This window comes from Acartia tonsa, chromosome 2 (genome assembly GCF_053477335.1).
Source record: "Acartia tonsa isolate MP-2025a chromosome 2, ASM5347733v1, whole genome shotgun sequence".
Classification (NCBI taxonomy): Eukaryota; Metazoa; Arthropoda; class Copepoda; order Calanoida; family Acartiidae; genus Acartia; species Acartia tonsa.
In genome coordinates, this window is record NC_137261.1 from 42,398,938 (window position 1) to 42,402,751 (window position 3,814).

Here is a 3,814-nt window from a genome sequence, read left to right on the forward strand (position 1 = left end):
AGTATGCATGTTAGTCGAAAGAAATGTTCTACATTTCTTTGTTGTTAGATTTGGCGGTTTCCCTCATATCTGCTATGGATCCCGACCACAAATAAACTTTTTAAAAAACGTACTTTTATACATATTTTGGGGTAGATCAGGTTAAGCAAAGGGAAGATGAGCTCCGCAGTTAAATGGTTCCCCGAACGGGCTAGGATTTTTTGTCTTCTTAAGGAATTAACAATAAATGGAAAAATAAGGGTAGGATTAGGTTTACCATTTTAATTAAGGTACTAAAGTTGTATACCAGTATATTATGGTACCTAAAAAAGCATGATAAAAATTAATTAATTGAAGCTACACAAAAAAATATATAAATCAATTAGTTTTATTTGACGGGAAAGTGATGCATAATAGTTTTTTTTTCTGTTGCTTTATTCTTGTACACTAGCGGCTTCGCCCCTAGCCTCTAGGGGCTTTGCCCCAAGAGATGACAACAACAAAAAATTCAAAAAAAAAAAAATAAGAAGAATTAAAGAAATCTTCTACAAAAGAAATTTTCTACAAAAGAAATCTTCTACAAAAGAATTCTTCTACAAAAGAATATTTCTACAAAAGAATTCTTCTACAAAAAAAAAAAAAAAAAAAAAAAAAAATGGGGGGATTTTTTGTTTTGTTTTTGGGGGGGTTGGGGGTGTCCCACCCCCCAAGAAAATAGCTTAAAACCACCACAGGACCAATAGGTATAGAGTAGAATCCAATCGGTTCAGCGGTTACCGAGATCTTAAGGGACAGACAGACAGACAGACGGACAGACGGACAGACGGACAGACGGACAGACATCAAGCTACTTTGTATTATAGATATATAATTGGTTAATTTGTTGTGACTTAATGCACATACCTCAACATACTAAGTGGTGGTACGTGTATATTTTAATTTTCTCGGAAATACCATTTTATATTAAACATTAAACCCAATTTAATTTTTATATGTAATTACTAGCATTAACGACTAAGCCTCTAGTATTTAGGGAATGAAGGGCAAAAATAGCCTAAAAGCATATCAAGAATTAAATTATAAATAAAATTATATTTAAATATTATTTATTAAATGGTATTAAATCACTAAATTTGACAAGACTTATAATTTTATGCAGTCAAAAACCAACATGCAATGACAAAGAAACTAAAAAAAATATTTACTTATTTTACAATTTAAATTGTTTTATTAACGGCTCGGCAGCATAAGCAACCTATACAGCCTAAGCCGTAATTCCAGGGATCAAAGTGATAAGACAATAGCCGATAAATTTATGTACATCCCCGATACACGAAATAATCCCTGTCGTAGATTACAATTAGTGGTTGAAAAGTTTGGACACTCAACTTAATGTACCAACCTATCAAAATTAAAAAAAGGTCCCCAAAGTTAATAAGCAAACTAATAAGAAAATGATGTGAAAAAACTTTGGGGAGTAGTGTAAAAAACAGCCCATTTCCCCTCCCTCTCTGCGTGTTTTCAGTCATCGGTATTTAACCCTTAACGGTCGGGGGGGGGGGGCGTTGAACGCCCCCCCATCCGGTTTTTTCTATCTCATTTTCTGTGTGTGAAAGATAAAGAGCCCAAACTGCTTGACGTTTTAGATATGGGTATGACACATAACTGAGAGTTGGAATTTTTTGAATATCTCCATCCTGGCGGGCACAGGATGCAGGCAAACCTGGCAGGGTCATCCAGGTAAAGAGCAAAAATATGTTTTTGACTAAAACAAAGCATTTTATCATACCAAAATACTAAAAAATCCTCTAGTAGTACATCCTTATATAAAATACAGGTGTTCAAGTCACTTTCAGGTTCCAGGTATGATCCTGCAGGTCCTGATCCTCCAGGTCTCCAGAAATATTTAAAAGGCTCCTGTGGCCGTAATTTTTGACTTGGAGACTTCAAATTTTAAACTTAAGCTTTTCTTACATGTCTACATAACGTATTAAAATTTCATGAAGATCCGCCGCCGTTTTCCCGCCGACCGCCGACTGCGGCGGCTGGCAGCTGCCAAGTACAGCTGCGGCCGCTGAAACTTATATTTGATATTTCTAATGTAAAATTTACATAAAAATAAACATTTTCTGGAAAAAAAATTTTCTTCTAGCTTCAAAAATAAGAAAGTTACAGCCGTTTGAAATTTTTAAGTAAAAAAAGACCTAAAAACAAAGGTTGTTAAATAAAAGGGTGAAGGAAGCGAAAATTGACTTAGACTTATAAAAGGTCGGAAATTCATTATCAAACCATGGACTTGCACAAAAAAATTTAGCCCTCTAGCTTTAATAGGAACTGAGATAATAAAGGGGGGGGGCGTTGAACGCCCCCCCCCCCCCCCGACCGATTAAGGTGCGGCAAGGGGCCCGACTGTAAGGGGTTAACATAGCTTTTCTTATTATACCAATGAACGACCGGTTAGCTTTTAGATATGACCACATGGCCGTAGCAACCAATATGACGGCGACTGGATATCCTTTAAATTTTCTAGCCGAGGCTATATTTAACCTAAGCCAATATTCTTCATTAAGGTCGCACAAAAACTGAGCGGCTGTCGATTCCGAGTTGTTTCTACCTAATTAAGTTTTACAACCTAAAGCTATAAACAATACTTAAATTCAAGAAAAATTCAAATACTTCAATTTAGATTCTAATTTTGAAAGCATATAGCCTTATTATTTTACAAATTACAAAACAAATATACCTTCCCGTAATTAAGGTTAAATAATTTCATAAATAACATAACATGTAAACTTATAGTATTTAGGAATGTAAAAAGCAAACTATAATATTTCAATGGATATATTATTACTTGGATCTTACACCATATTTTCATGTTCTCTAATCACGTGAAACTTGTAGTTGGCTAAAATGAAAATACCCCCATCCACTCCATTTCCCCAATTCACTCCCCTCCTACTGGATGAACGAACTGACAAATAAGCGAGTTCCATGTTAACAACCTAAACAGACGACAATTTTTACCTGTCATAAAATCCACGCATATTCTACATTCAAATTAATATTTCATACTTTTTGGGTAATAACTAGTATCGAAGCATCTATATAACCTGAGCATTTGCAATAAAAAACTTTTAAAAATATTAATAAAAAAATGAGAAAAGCTAAACAACCACCCACCAACCCTACAGAACAAAAATGCTGCCATTTATTTGTTTATGACAGCTTTCCTTAAAATATTGTCTTTGTATCACATTTTACAGAGTTTACAAAAAATGTTAGTTTGATCTAGCTGCGCTGTTTATGTACATAATTGCATAATTGTCCTTGTAAATTATTTATGTACATAGAGGAAAAAATCAATGCAATGTATAGTTCAATTTCATTAATATTTCATAAATTTTATGCGTTGGAATTTCATAATGTTGGGTATTTTACTCAAAATTACTTTTATAAATAGAAATGATTTCATAAAAACTTTCATAAAAAAGCTGCGCCCCCACCATTCACAATGGACAGAAAGTGGATAGAAAAAACCTAAAAACCAAGACTTTAATCTGAAAATGAAATAGCCTAGAACCATCAAAGGACCTATGTGAAGCTTACTTTAAATAGAGAACCCAGTCAGTTCAGAAGTTGATCTAAAGCTTCAGACAAAATAGCTTACTATTTACTTAATAACAAGGATGACAACATCCATAAGCAGCGAAGCTTGTAAGAAAATAATAAAAAAAGAAAGTTGATGTTATTATGATAAATTATATGTATATAATAAAAAACAGTGGGAAATACAAGCTTTCGAATGATGACTGACAGACAGTCCAAGTAAATACTG